The sequence below is a fragment of the Marmota marmota genome, unplaced genomic scaffold, assembly GCF_001458135.2.
Source record: "Marmota marmota marmota unplaced genomic scaffold, marMar, whole genome shotgun sequence".
NCBI classification, from domain to species: Eukaryota; Metazoa; Chordata; class Mammalia; order Rodentia; family Sciuridae; genus Marmota; species Marmota marmota.
In genome coordinates, this window is record NW_025999853.1 from 20,362,970 (window position 1) to 20,378,279 (window position 15,310).

A 15,310-nucleotide genomic window follows, 5' to 3' on the forward strand; every position below is an offset into this window, starting at 1 on the left:
GCAGATATCAAGATGGGTGCTTTTCTTTTTTAACTTGCAAAAATCTCTTGAAAAGTCGGAGCAAAACTGTTACTTTCTCGAATATAAATACTGCACGATACCGAGTATTTTCTTCATCCAGCCTCCCACCCCAGGAATGAAGGGTACGGGGTTAAGATGCCACAAGTGAATTAAACGAACCATCGGCTTGGTAGAAAGCATAAAAAAAAAAAAAAAAAAGCAAACCCAAAACAAAAACACGAGGATTTAAGCACAGATCTTTCGAGGCCTGTGTGCATCGACCAAACGCCTGAGTAAACCCTTGGGCGCTGCAGCGTGGATCCCCGGTATCTGTGGACCCGGAAAGCAGGAACAGATAGGGTGCCTCGCGCCCTTAGGGGGAGTGGGCTCTCTTCTCAAGGAGCGAGCCAACGGGGAAGCACTTGGTCGTTCGGCGCGTGCGTCACGGCCCGGGACAGGCAACAAGTCCAATGTACAGTGGGCGCAGAGACGCGGCGAGGAGCCGCTGACTGGGGTTCGACTCAACCTGTCCTCTCCAGGAGCGCTCGCCCGCTCCCGACCGCCGGCCCAGGTTCCGGGCCCTAGAGGGGCGCAGGCCCGGGGGGTGCTTGGGCTGGGCCCCAGGTGAAGGGCGTCCGCACTGCTCCTGCGGCAGTCGTGGCTCTCTTGTCTCCACAAGTCGCGGGAGCAGCCCGGCGCCGCGCCGAAGCTGCAGCTGTGACTGGCGGAGTCACTGCCCCGCGCTCCGAGCCGCCCCCTCCTCCCCCGACCCCTCCCACCCCACCANGGGCGTTCGAGAGAAGTTGACGGGGGCAGGCTGGGGGCCTCACAGGTTGTCTCCTGCTCGGGGATCTTAAAGGTGAGCGTGTTCTCGCCGCGCGCCTCAGCGCTTGGTCCAGCCTGAAGTCGCCGCCCCGGACCCGAGGGACGGTGCTCAGTGTGCCTCCTTGTCTACGCCCGCGGCTCTTGGACTTCACCGAACCGCCTTGGCCGCGCCACAGCCCATCCCAACACGGGTCGCCCCCGCCCCGGCGCGTGGTGACCTTGAGGGCAGCGGTGCCGGGCGCTCCCTATCCCTGCGCCCGGGGAGGGTCACCCCTTTAATTCCCTGCTTCAGCCCCCCAGACGCACTGCGGACGGGGAGCCGAGGGGCCCTCAACGGCCTCCGGCGGGGCTTGTTGATGGATGCATGTCAGACAGGACAGTGACTCCCGAGGAGTTAGAGGGCCGCCTCGCCTTTCTTCTCCTGTCTTTCGTCTGGCCCCCGCAGGATATTCACGGTTGCTTCCGATTCGTGTTTGTGGACTTAGTTTAAAAGAAAAAAAAAAATCTTCTCCTCCCCTCTTTGGAAAGGATCAGTAAGGAAGAGGACGACATTTCAGTTGCGGGGGTGGTGGTGGGGTGTGCTCCCTTTATTCCATCCTGCAGGAGAATCACATAGCTAAGCTAGTTAGCGACCCCTGGGTCTGCGCCTCGGTCACTGGCCAGTCGGTCTCTGTGCGCATTTCATTCACCAGTTTTCTGCGGGACTCGCAGCGTTGGGAGTGCACTCATCCAGTGCGTGTAGCATTGCTTGGCGCCCTGGCGAAGAGGGCAGGTCTTGGTCACAGCTGAGGGAGTCTGCAAAAACCTAGAGGGCTGGACCCTCCTCGGTACGCTGATTTTTGCCTATCCCCTAGGTTAGAGCGCTGCGGACAGGCACCTTTGGCTGCTTATGCACGCTACTTTTCTGGATGTATTAATAATCTAATGGTTTCTGTTGGTGTTGATTGCTGTTCTGATAAATTAGTTACATGAATTTCTTCATACGTGTCTAGTTATGTGCATATGTCTTGGGCTGTCTGCCTTTCAACATGGAAGCCTTTGTTGTGCTTAACCTCCTCCACCTGAGGACAGTCTTACTTTAAAATAAGGCTCTTGTTCAGCGTGGGTGTATTTTATAATAAGAAGTACTTGTAAGGGCCTGGTTTGTATGAAGCTCTCTTCGGGCATCCCTTTGGATGGTGGCCCACGTGAGTGAATGGAGGGCCTTCCCTTTCCCTGCCACTAGCCTTCCCAGGGGAGACTCCCTGTCCTTGTGTGTGGCCAGAGGCGGATTGGGGGGAATTAAGAGGGATTGGAGGAGAATCTGCTTTTTGTACTTGTGTTCCCCTCCCCCTATCTCCCCCCTTTCTGGTGAGTTCAAATTTGAAGTAAATAGAGACATTTTTTCTTATCGGGAACCTTTGAAGGCTAATATGAAATGGGCTTTTTAAAGCCATGATTTCAGGGGGACGTTTTAGTTTCTACCTTGCTTTGGTAAGACAGTTAAATTGCTGTAATTAAGGGTGGATCTCTGTCCTGATTTTGGCTTGGGTGTAACTGCAAAGATCTTTGAAAAGTAACTGTTATTTCCTACCATATAGTCTGCAAAAGTGAGTCACATTCGGGTGAGTTGAGGACAGAGCGCCACCTTTAATTTTAAATTTCTTGATTTACTTTTATTCAAATGGTAAAAATTCAGAGTACGCCTTCTTGATTTTTATCATAGTTGTCATCTCTGACATCTCCATTTAAACATTATAAGGGGAAATTGTCTTCTGTAATTTCTTAAGTCTTTTGGAAGGAATTTCTTCAATTGTATAGAAATTATAATTTTTTAATTGAAGCTTGTGATCTAATATAGCATTCTAAGATGAGGTGACAAACTGATTTTGATTTATGATTGTGATAAAGTAATCGTCGTATTGGTAGTCTGGATCTGCTTAGGAATTAGAAGAAAAGTAATAGATGCATGTAAATAGATGTTTAAAGGTAGCTATTCCACTACCAGCATTATAGTGGTTTTACAATATTTTTGAGCTGCTGAATATTAACAGTTTCTTAAACAAACATGCAAAATCAGTGAAATTATTAACCTTGCTTGCATAAGGTGTAGTAATTTTTTGTTATCTTCCATCTACTTGACTTTTATGGGTTTACTCAGTTTTACAATTACTTGTTTTAAAGTAATACAAATGAGCACTTCTAGGAGGAGTACTTAATATTCAGTTTAATAAAGACCATGTTGGAAAAAGTGGTTTCTGTATATGGCTTCTCTCAAGTTCAGAGCATATAAAAATAAATGGAATTTTTCATGTTTAGAAAACAGATGCTGTAGTGACAGCTGAATTGTTGTGATTCCCCTGCCTACTTGCTCCTTCCCTTTCTTACTCCTTCCCAGATCAAAAATGTACAGGTACACTATCGCTTTAGGCACAACATACTTTTCAATTATTGTACTACAGCTGTAACATGAGGAAAAAAAAGGTTTAGCTCTCAAATAATGAATGAATTGACATGTGTATAATATCTAATGTAATCTTAATTACAAACCACAAGATATTATTACCATTCTGTCTTCCTTCAAATTTTAATTCAACACTTGTGATTTCTTCATAGACTACTGTAAAGCATCAGCTGTTGATTGTAGGTAGATCTTTATTAAACAAAAACTAAGCCAAAAGTCTGTTTGAGATGAAAGATGGTTTATGCTCTTAGTATTACATGGTCTCTTTCAAGTGGAGGATTATGGCCCCAGGTAAAAGGACATTATTTAAGCTCTTGGGTTAATGCAGAGAAATTATACATTGTTACATATACTTTGATAGAATCCTTTATTTTGGGGGATTAAGTTTACTAATTTCCTTTGACAAACGTGTTAACTTCATTTTGGATTAAACTGTTATGTTAAAATGAGTTTTAAAAGGAATGGCCACCCAAAACTTTTGCGATATTGAACAACAACAAAAAGAGCATTTGCTGTTTTTTGGTTTTATTTTGTATGTGTCTACACAGTTAAAACTTATATTTTCACTTTTGAGTTTTGAAATTTTGTAATTAATGAAAAAAGCAATAAAAGGAATAAAGATTGACAAACTTTAAGATTTAAATTTTGCATATTGGGTAAAAATTTTTATTGGATTCATTGAGAAAAAAATATTTTCTAGTAGGTGTCTATATAGAAAGGAACTAGTAGCTTATTGGAGAATTTTTTTATAGAGTCTGAGATATCATTACAAGAAAAATTATATACAATAGTTTATAGGAATAATTTCAAAGAGAATTTTTTTAGCTTTTAGAAAGCTAAGACACAGTTATTAACAATTTTTATTACAGAAATGTCAAATGTGAGAAAGTAGACTGGCAAACTAACCATTTTTGACATCCTCATGGCTTGTCTAATTCCACTTGTATCTTCGTGTAAGAAATGGATTTGTTATAAATGGGCATATAGGATAGAAAATGGACTTGAATTTTAATGTTTTATTATTTACCATTTACAGAATATAATGAATAGTGTTCAATATTTAATTGAATGTGAAAGATTCAGTTTTGTGTTCTGTATTGTTTAAATTTTTTTCTGATAGTCTGTTTTAAATCAGGTGCCTACAGATAGCATTTCTCAAATTTTGTGTCTGAATACTTTATGGTAATGATTTATGGAGTGCTTTACAGTTTTTGAGAATGTATTTGCATACTATCTCATTTGATTCTCACAATAAATAATCCTGTGAGATAAGTAAGATAGATAGATGTACACCCCCACCCCAGTTAAAAGGATTTAGCAGGTCCTTAAGATCATTTACCTAGCAGCTAGATTAGCAAGAAATGAACTCTAGGTGGCTTCTAGTTTTACTCATTACTCTTCCCACTATACATGTTTATATAAGTTTATGAAAGTTATGTAACTTTATGAAAAATCAGTTTCTGATTATAATAAACTCAATAGTGGAATATAAATAGATTGGGTTTATTTTTATAATCTAATCATTACTTATATTTGGCGTGATGCAAACATTTCATACCCTGATTTACTAATAGCTGAGTAAATTAATTTGAACATATTTGAAATACTGTATTTTTAATTTTTTTTAAGTTAAGAATTTCATTTTCAAACACCTGTTGGTCTTTGAAATAAGTAGTAGAGATGTCTTAAATCTTAAGTTAAAAATAAAATGTTCTATACTAAAAATTTCTTCTTTTAATTCCGACTGTAATTTTTTATGCACTTGTTTTTCTGCCACGTTTATTACCTAAATCTTTTTGAAATATTAATCTGTTATGTAATGAAATGTAAAAGTTTTAAAAGATCCCCAAAGAGATTTTAGTTCCTGTAATTCAAAACTTTTGTTATAAATGTGACAGGGAAGGTAATGGTTCTTTAGCCTTAGTGTGGACAGGAAAACATTGCCCCTGCAATTCTGATTCAGCAGGTCTGGGGAGGGGCCCAGAAGTCTGCATTTTGAGAAATAAACTGAATTTATAAGTAAGTTAGAATTACATAGTGGAGATGCCATTATTAAATCAGGAGGACATTATGGGTTTATTTTAGCATAATTAGAGCTTCCAAGCAGTTGTGCCTGTTTTAGCAAAGTTTGATTTATTTATTTGAATGTTTTTTGTGACAATCATAAAAGTGATAAATTGAAAATATTTCTGTTATCTGTGTGTGCAGTCTTTCAGAAGATCTGTGTAGTTATTTATTAAGCACTGTAAGCTTTCATAGAGGGTTTTTTTTTTCATGTCTTAATATTTACTGTCTCCAAAAGACCAATGCACAGTGTATCATCACAAAACTATATTTAGGCTTTAGTCTAGTTTTATTTATTTATTTTTTTGTTAGAGGGAAAGTCCTTCAAACCAAATGGACATAAGTCAGTGGATAGATAGTCATCCTTTTTTAATATCAGTGAAAAAGCAGTTACTCCTTCAAAAACAACAGGTTGATGCTGAATGACCTTTCAAGAGCATTAATGATAATAGACTAATTGATAGTTTACTATTCTGTGTATCAAAACAAAATTTAGTGCTGTTTCACTTAAAAATCTTAATAGTTTTTGTAGTTCATTAATCTCTTATAAGGTTTATTTGATCTTTGTAGTTCATTTGATACTAATACTGTATCTCACTTATAGATTAACTGACATTAGTAATAATCCTATATAAGACCATTTTTAAGATGCAGTTGTTTTTACTTCATATATTACAATATAGTAAATAGCCTATACCTGTATTTAAAATATATTTTAAAATTAATTTCAAAGTAGGTCCATCTCAAGAAACTGAACCTATTTTTTGTCTATCCAAAAAATTTAAGCTTGATGGCTACACCTTACAGATTGTTAGGAATTATGGGTTATAATTTACTAATGATTGTGGAAATATAAATAAAGGTTTTTGCCAGAGACATTATGGGGAAACTCCCCCTCCCCCTTTAATGGTGCTTGGGGTTGAACCCAGGGCCTTGTGCATTGAGGCAATCATTCTACCAACTGAGCAATATCCCCTGTGCCCCTATATTCTCTTATAGCAATTTTCTTTTAATTTTTCCTAGGACAGTGTCACTCTGCTAAATAGCATGTGGTGTTTTTAGTTACCTGTTTGGTAAGTGTTTATGTGGTATTTATAAGTACAGTAAATTTCAGTAACATGGGTTCTTAAAATCTGGGATACCTGCTTTTTAAATTACTGTCACCTGGGCCTTTAGAGAAAGAATATAGTTTTTGAATGGACCAATGCTTGCTTACACTATGAAATATGAGATTATACTGTCTAACTGTAAACTGGTAAGACTACTGTACAAACTCAATAAATTCAAGAGTAAAGTTTGTGTTTGTTTTTTTCTGAAAAGTAAATTTTTAAAAAGGTTTGATTACTTAACCTTAAAGATGACTTTTTAAATAATTTTATTATTAGCAATATGATCTATTCATTTTATTAATCCAGGGAGTTCTCTCCCAGGAGGATTTTTAAAAAATAATCTTGTTCTTTCAAGAATTCTCAGATCTGCTACACTAATCTGCCTTTCATATTTGTGCCAGAATTTTTTTGTTATTTTTAAAATAGCCTACCTGCTGTCATTTCTTTACTAAAACTTCTAGTGGTTCTTCTTTTTCCTTTTTTCAAAACAACTTGATTCAGAAGACCTTGTATAAAGGAGCATAGTATTTTCTAAAGAATCTTTAAAACACTATTTGTAAGAAATATTAATAGGGATTTTGTAGGGTAAAAGTAGCAAAAAATTAAAGTCTAGGATTTGCTGATTTATGCAGTTTTCCCATTTGGGATTTCTTCAATGCTTTCATATGCTAATATGGACTGAATCTGTCCAAATGTTCAGTGTTTTCTTCCATTTCACAGACTACCTTTTAATGGAACATCTCACCTGTCAATTTGAATATACTGCCTAACCAGGATCACTACTTTGCACACCTCCAGAGGGTGCTATTCACATAGAATACAAGATTAGGTGTGTGTTCTGGAGAGCGAGCTGTGTTGCATACTGCATTGCAGGTGGCTGCCCACTTGTCTGCTCTGGCAGTTTTCTTTTCCCCTTTGCTGTGACTTCATATTTTTTTTTTCCTCTCACCTCAGTCTTCTGGTCTGTCTGAATCTGACCATCCTTTAAAACTTAGAATTAGTCCACCTTTTTCAGTTATCTCTCATTAATTTTATTGGGATTTCTCGTATTTAGGCTGTATGCTTCCTGCATATTATTTCTCCTTTTGTCTTAGTTTCATTTATAGATGGTGTAGTTAAGATAAAACATAGGTTCTTGAGGATGTATAGATAGAATTTTATCCAACATACCTTCAGTTAGTATTTCTGCATGCTGATTGAGGAATTGGTCACTTTTTTTTTTTTTTACCTTTTTTGTATTTATTTATTTACTTATTTTTATGTGGTGCTGAGGCCGGAACCCAGCTTGCACGTGCTAGGTGAGCGCTCTACCGCCTGAGCCACAACCCCAGCCCCAATGGACACTACTTTTGTTAAGGTAAAGCACAGAAGGTTGAGGTAATTTCTCTGGGAGACTTTCTAAATCCTTTTCAACTTCCAACATTTTAACAGTGCTGATATGGGTTAATAAGACAGTCTTATTTCTGGAGGGTAGCTGCATTTCATAGAAGGTTACTATGACAGTATTTAGCTCTGTATAGGAAATATTTTACCATTTCTGAATTTCAGTGTGGTCATTAATTAGAGCACATTAGAATTTATTCTGATTGTAGTAAGTCAGTTGTAATAGCAGTTAAGATTTATATTTTAAAATGACTAATTTTGCTTTTTTTTCTTTTGGCTTATGCCATCTTTTTTGTTCATCAGGATTGATGTTATTGAGAGGTGCTTTTTGATTCTGTGATCCATTAGTACATTGTATGATGTAAAATGCCATAATTTTAAGCATATATTATGGTTTAAAATTTAAAATATGACATTTTTGTAGTTGCTATTTGTTAAGAGTATTGTTGGAGCTGTTTTAAAATGTTTCTTACAGGTACTTTATTTTTCTAAGAGGGTTCTCCTCTGTGAACTGAGAGTCAACTGTTAGCACATAACCTGATACAAAATCACTGGAGGCATCAGAAAGAAGGACAAGTGTGTGATCTGCTAAAACTTGAAGTCTGGTAATACGGATATTCTTCCACCTTTCTTTCATGGTTTAAAAAATAAAGCCTGTACTTTATCACTTATACTGAGTGCTTATGTAGTAAGCAGAGTAGTAATTTTATATCAATTAATTTATATAAATTTAGTATATACATCATCACATTAAAAATGCTTGAAAAAAATAAAAATGACTCTAAAGAAATTTTCCATTTTTCCAGTGATTAGCACAGATGAAACTGTACAGGCACATCGTTATTGAGTGTTCTTCCAATCCATTTAGATTTTGTAGAGTTAATTGTTGATAAGGTATTATAGAAGACATTTTAAGACTTGATCCTGCTTTAACATTTCAGTGACAGTCATAATAAAATTGTTGGTCAGAGAGAAGCACAGAATTGGTTTTGTTAATGAAAAAAAGAAAAAGAAGTCTGAAGGCAACAATCAACAGAACCAGAAGTAAAATGGATTAGAGCAGTAGGTCTTGATCTTTTACTGTAATACGGGCATATTAATTCATGCTCCTTGCTGACACCTAAAATCATGTGAGATTTTCTGTTCCTTTTTTGTAATTCTTTATTTGTACTCAATCGACAAAATGATGCTATAACTACTATTTTTGTTTGTTCTTTTAAAAAGTGACTCTTGAACTTCAGGTACTTTACTTTGGAAACTAATACCATGATGGAAAACTGCTGAGTGAAAGGGCCCCAGTGCAGATAGAGAACTGAAAACAGGAAAGGTCAGTCAGTGGAATGGGAAAGAAATGATGGCAAAGTTGAGGAAAAGGAGCTCCTCCAGCATAAAACTCAGTGTCGGGTATCAGAAAAATAAAGATGAATCAGCCTCTGTCTGCATACACAGTGGTTTGAGGTGAAAAAAATATTTGCCTTTCAGATTAAACCCACTGTTTTTATATATGTAGAATACTGGAATGTGTTGGGTTTTTCTTTCACTCTTGGTTCTCTTGCTGAAGTCTTCCATAAACTAGGAATGCCTGCCTTCCTTAGAGCCTGTGTACCTTTATGATATTCCTATTATGTGATTAGATCTAAAGCTTTTGCTTTTGTTTTTTTCCACTGTGGTATCTTATGGTCTCTTCAGATATAAGTTTTGTCTTTGCCACTGAAAACCCTAGTGGCCTTGAGTAAATAAATCACTTTGATTTCTTACCTCCTGAAAAAGTACAGAGTTGTTTTTTTCTTTTTTAATTAATTTTCTTTAAGTTTGGCTTTCAAAAATCTTTTTAGATTCACAGCATATTCCCACCTCCATTTGTCAACCATTTAGTTTTAAATTATTAGCTTTGTCTTTTAATTTTGTCTTTTAACCACCTTATCTCCATTTGAGTTTCCATCTGTAATATGCTGTTTCATTCATGAAGATAAATATATCTATTCAATAAATATATTTATTGAAAAGCCAAATTATCTCAAACTTTTCAGTTGAACAAGTAGTATATAACTGGCAATTTAAATTGGTTTTCTGCCAAACTTACAAAAATGAGAGTAAGGGAATCCTTTAAAAAGTTATAAATCCATAAGGAAGAAGAGAAACGTACTCCAGAATTTTGAGAGAAGCTGGTTTAGTAGACTCAAAAGCTGAATTTTAAGCCAGTAATGAAAAAGTCTAGTAGCTGTTCAAGTTTACAGAATTCCCAGAAGACTCAGAGTTGGGAAAAATGAGGTGCTTCATGAAGAGGTGACAGTGGGGCTACATCTAGAGAAATGACTGAAAATTGAATAATCTATTACCCAGATCCCTTTCCCCTCTATGTGTAGACCCATGTCTCCTCTGCTCCCATCTTTGCAGAAGGCTGGAGGAGGAGGAACACTATTTAAAACCAAGGTACCACACTGAAGGCTTGAATGAGAGTTTACAAATCCCCAGGCTTCTCACCTCACTCAGTTGTTAGAATGCTGGACTGAATAGAATTCTCTTTCAGAATATTTTCCAGCTCAAGGGAAAAGACAAAAATTCTGACATGTGTTTGTCTCCAAAGAAAGTATCCTAATCAGTTTACCCTATGGTGAAAGCCATAGTTAGAAAGACACACATTTAGGTCCAGAACTTCCATTTAGCTTATTAGTGTCCTGTTCTTTTCTCTTACATTTAAAAAAAAAAAAAAAAAGTTAAAGCTTCATTAAGGTATAACTAATATATAATAAATGTCCATGTATTTAAATTAAAAAGCTTGAGATTTGGTGTATGTTTATTCCAGTGAATTCACCATCGCAGTCCATTAAGTTTTCTCTTAAAAATTTCTTTGTGCCTCTTTATCTTCTCCTCAAAGTTTCCTGTTTCCTCCTCCCCCCCCCAAGTAACCATTATTCTGCTGTCCATAATAGATTAATTTGAATTTTTTTTTTTTTTTTATATTTGGAATCACAATATGTGCTCTTTTGTAGTCTGGCTTTTACTTGGCCTAATTACTTTGAGATTCATCCATATTGCTTCTATTAGTAGTTCATTCCTTCTTACTGCTGATAAGGATGTTGTGGTATAGATATATCACAATTTATTAATCTATTTACCTGTTGATGGACGTTTTGGTTCTAGTGTAGTCTTTCCTTATTGAATTATAATTCCTTTATATATTCTAGATAAAAGAATGTTGGGAGGTATTTGTATTTGTTCCAGTGGAAGAAGGAAAAATAGTAGTGAAAGTTGTATACGAGTCCTCAAACTGGAAAGTCAAGCAGGAGCACTGCTAGGATTATTTGTAGAGATGGAGTTAGGTACTTTGTTAACTTTACATTGCTGTAATAGAATACCTGAAGACAATCAACTTTGAGGAAAGCTTTAATTTGGTTCAGTTTCAATGGTTTCAGTCCATGTTTTGTTGGGCCTGTTGTTTTGGGTCTGTGGTGAGGCAGAACGTCTTGATGGAAATGTGGTTCACTTCATAGCAGCTGAGAAGCAAAAAGAAAGGAGAAGGATCCAGGGTCCTAATGTACCCTTCAAGGGTATACCCCTAGTGACCTAACTTCCTCCTCCTAGGCTCCACCTCCAAAAGGTGTAGTAGCACTTTTAGGTAGCTCTACCTCCCAGTAGCACCACAGACTGGATGGAAACTAAGCCTTTAGCACATGTCTCTTGGGGGAGCATTTAAGATCCAGAACATAACAGGTGCTAAAATGAAAAGTAAAGGACTTGAAAGTACTGTTTCTGGTTGGCTGTGAGTGGAAAATGAGTTAGTGATGTTAAGAGGACTGCCAGCATTCAAACTAACAACAAAAAAGCTTTGTAGATCCTTTTCTCTAAACAAACTTTGTGGGTATATAAGTAAAACGAAAAAACAACAGTAGCAGTGAAAAACATGAAACTAAAACTGAACATGTGTATGGAATAAGTTGAAATGTGTGATAGCCCAAATGTCACCTGTTATATGTTTCTGCATTCTTGTGCAGCTTTGATGTACAATTCTTTTATTTTGTGTAAAATAATTAAAACGAAAGCATAATTAAATGATACGGACTTCACTGAACGTTTTTTTAGCAGACTCTACAGACAACTTAAGGTCTTTCTTTCTTTGATTTCTCCTTTAAGTCCTTCCCTACTTTGCAAGTTCAAATTTCTTTATTATGAATTTTCTTGTCATTTTGATTTCTTAAATATGTTTTAAAGCTGGTCTATTGAAAAATAAGCCCACTCTAGTTACTTTGACTAGATAAAAGGAACTTGAAATTACTGAATAATGAACCTATGTAGCTGCTTTCTATTTGCTAGGTGTTTTTCTAAGTAATTTACAAATATTAACCCATTTAAATGGGTTCTGTGGGCGAGATTCTCTACAGAAAAAGATGAAAAGGTTTATAAATGGTTTTAAAAGGCTATTCTAAAATATATTGACTTTTTACCAACTAAAAGTGTAGCAACACTGATTGTATACTGTTTGAAAAATACAAAACAATATAAAAGTGAAATGAGTCTCTCAATCATACATTCAAGAAATAGCTAGGCTTAACATTTTAATTAAATGTTAAATTTTTAAAAAATGTGTTCTATAAAATTTGTACATATTGACATTCTTAAGATCATATGGGATATGTCAAGAAATTTGTAATGTTTTGAACAACCCACAATAAAAAATTAAAAAAAAAAAAAAAGATCATATGGGTATAATTGTGTGCCTTAGGAAAACTTTGTATCATTTTTTTCAGACATTTAAATTTTTTAATTAACATTATCTTAATGAGCATATTCTATCTCATGGTCATTCTCTTTCTATTGTATGTTTTGATTTTAATTTTTCTGTTACTCCTCCAGTACGGATCTTTATTGTTCAATATATTTTCTTTGTAATTACTGGGTTTAAAGGATTTGGGTGATATGACCTTTTGATTAGAATTTTCCTTCAGCCTCCCTCTGGCCAAGTTTTTGATCTTTGTCTTTCCTTGCTGTGTATTTATAACAGTGTTTCCTATCCACCCTTGAGTCTGTGTTCTACTTTCTTAAATTCTCATTGCACTTTTAAAAATTGTTGTTTGCGTTTTTGACACTTCCATGAGATGTTCAACTTGAGAGCAGGGACTGTTAAGCTTTCTATCACTCATCGTTGGCACAGTGCCCTATTTATACCTGTGATATTCTTAATGACTCTTGAATTAACATCTCGTGCCTTCAGCTTGATCCATTGACACTGGACTCCAGTAAAATGCTTCTTTTGTCTCTTCTTAGAAAATGTAATATGCTTGGGGTGAGAATTTTTCTGCAGGTACTGTTTCTTTTAACTTTGAGTTGAATGATGTGTCAGCTGAATGATGCAACTGAAAATGAGAAATATTTTGTTATAACTATGATATGTAAATTTCTTTACTGAAACAAAGAATTTCATCACCTCTGTTTGTAAAGGGAAGGAACATACTAATAAATAGAGAAGAATGCTTAGAGGAAGCTAAGTTACTGTTAGTTCAAAATGCCAATGAATAATTAAGCAATTTTTGTAAAATGCTTTCTAACAGGATAATGTATTTGTCTTCTTCTTGTTGTTGTTCTCCCCCCTCCCCCATAAAAGAGAACTCTACAGAATGTTAACATCTAAACTTTTAAGTGCAATTCTACATTAGGGTTAATCCAAAAAAAATTATGGGGGAAAAATTAAGTTTTATTAATTCATAAGACTTGAGGGAAGTTTCAAGGTGTCCTGGTAGGATCTTCCTATGACATTATATCTGATTTTTGTCAGCCTTCAGATTTTAGTGAAAAATTGAAGATTTAAAATCAATATGTTCTTTTAAAAGATACTCACATGATCTTTTTGTTAGACAGAAATGACTGCAGCCTGCTGAGATGAGATACTGCTATTCAGAGCCTTAAGTCAGCTTCACTTGGTGTGTCCAATGTTCCCTCTCAGTTTCCTTTTTTTATGAGGTGATTCATCAGGTGCTGCGTGCTTCCAGGAACCAGTGTAAGTGTGTATACATGTGCCCTTCCTGGTCCTTGATCCCTGCCTATAATGAAAGGGAGATGTATTGTTTCCAGCTGTTCTTACACAAATTAAGAGATATTCTGGAATCTGCTACCATTATTTTTTATGGTAATCTCTGTCTTGTCTGTATTACATGTAAAGTTTGTTACAAATGGCACTGAATTTTGCTTATATTTCTGCACATAGTCTAGATGCCCAGTTAGGCAGTTAGTTCTGGGCGTGTGAGTCTTGGGCTCTATGATGATTTTTGTCCTAAAAGGAGGGAAGACTCCTCCTTTGAGAAGATTCTTTGCCATTTTCCTCCAATACATTCTATATTAGGTAGCCTCATAAAACATCCCCCAGGAAGTCAAATAAAGAAATTTTGAGTGATTGGGGGTGGGTGGATATAGAAAGATTACAGTTTAACACAGAATTGTGATTGTACACAAGTTTGGGATCATCATTGAAGGTCACAGAGGTTATAGTGGCCTTAGTACTTTAAAGTAAGATGACAGCTGCAGAAGAATTGGATGTGATGGGGGAGAGAAAAGAACAGATTATTTAGTTGATTGGAATGTTTTTACATTTAATTGGTAGATAGATGTTTATATATACATATTTGGATATTAAGATAGGTTTTTCTTCTTTCCTTAAGTGATTTTTCTTAGTTACTTAGAAAAGTTACAGGTGTAAAGGATGAAATGTACCAAATTAACTATACCATGACATTCTCCTCATTGAGGTCAGTGAAAACCAGTCGTCTGTTTTGAGGTATGCACTTAGTGGAGTAATTGACATTCAGAATGAGAAGAAAGGAAAGAAGCAAAAATAGAAGAAGAGTGGGAAGAGGTGACGGATAATTTCTCCACTAGCCTGAGGCTGTTATTTATCCAGTTTCCTGAACCGTGTAAAACAAGTAGAGAACCAGGAAATTGGCAGAAAAGCATTCTAAGAAGCCAGAAGTCCCTTTATGAAAACTCTTAATGTCTGATTCCACTTTAGGTGTTATATTGTATATTTACTCATAGTTCAAATACATTTCTTTTAACGTTTTGATAGCTGGTTTCCTAATACTTTGCAAATGAGAGAGCAAATTTGAGAAACCTCTGGTTATTTAGGCAAGCAGAAGTACCACAAGAAAGATTTGAAAATTGGTATCTTGGTGGTATAAAAGATTTTTTAAATAAGAATTTATAAAATTTAATAGTCAAGGACAATTTGTCTGAAAAAAAAAAAAGGCTCTTTTTGCCCTTCATATTTTGGAATGCCTTCATCTGTACTAGTCATCTTTTATAACTCACCATGAAACTTCTTCATGAAGCCCTCCTGACCTCTCCAGAAAATTAGAAGCTTCTCACTTAGTACCTATTGAATCAGTGTGTGTCCAGTTAGATTCAGCCTCTAGTACTGTCCTTTTCCTGTTGTCACAAGGATTGCCTCGTCATGCCAGGAGTTCTTGGTGTCTTACAGACATGTGCAGCCTGTTAA

At 36.2% G+C, this 15,310-nt stretch overlaps 1 protein-coding gene across 4 annotated transcripts in view; it reads left to right on the plus strand.

Annotated features, from left to right (window-relative positions):
• The first annotated feature begins 971 nt into the window (after nucleotides 1-971).
• The window catches only part of Atp2b1 (ATPase plasma membrane Ca2+ transporting 1), a 109,825-nt gene continuing 95,486 nt past the window's right edge, over nucleotides 972-15,310 (plus strand). The window contains exon 1 of one of the 4 annotated variants that reach the window (XM_048804130.1): nucleotides 972-1,652. The gene's annotated coding sequence lies outside the window, so the exon portion shown is untranslated. Of the gene's footprint in view, nucleotides 1,653-7,973; nucleotides 8,430-15,310 lie in introns of those variants that run through there. The other 3 variants (XM_048804140.1, XM_015482948.2, XM_048804144.1) reach the window with 3 other exon arrangements.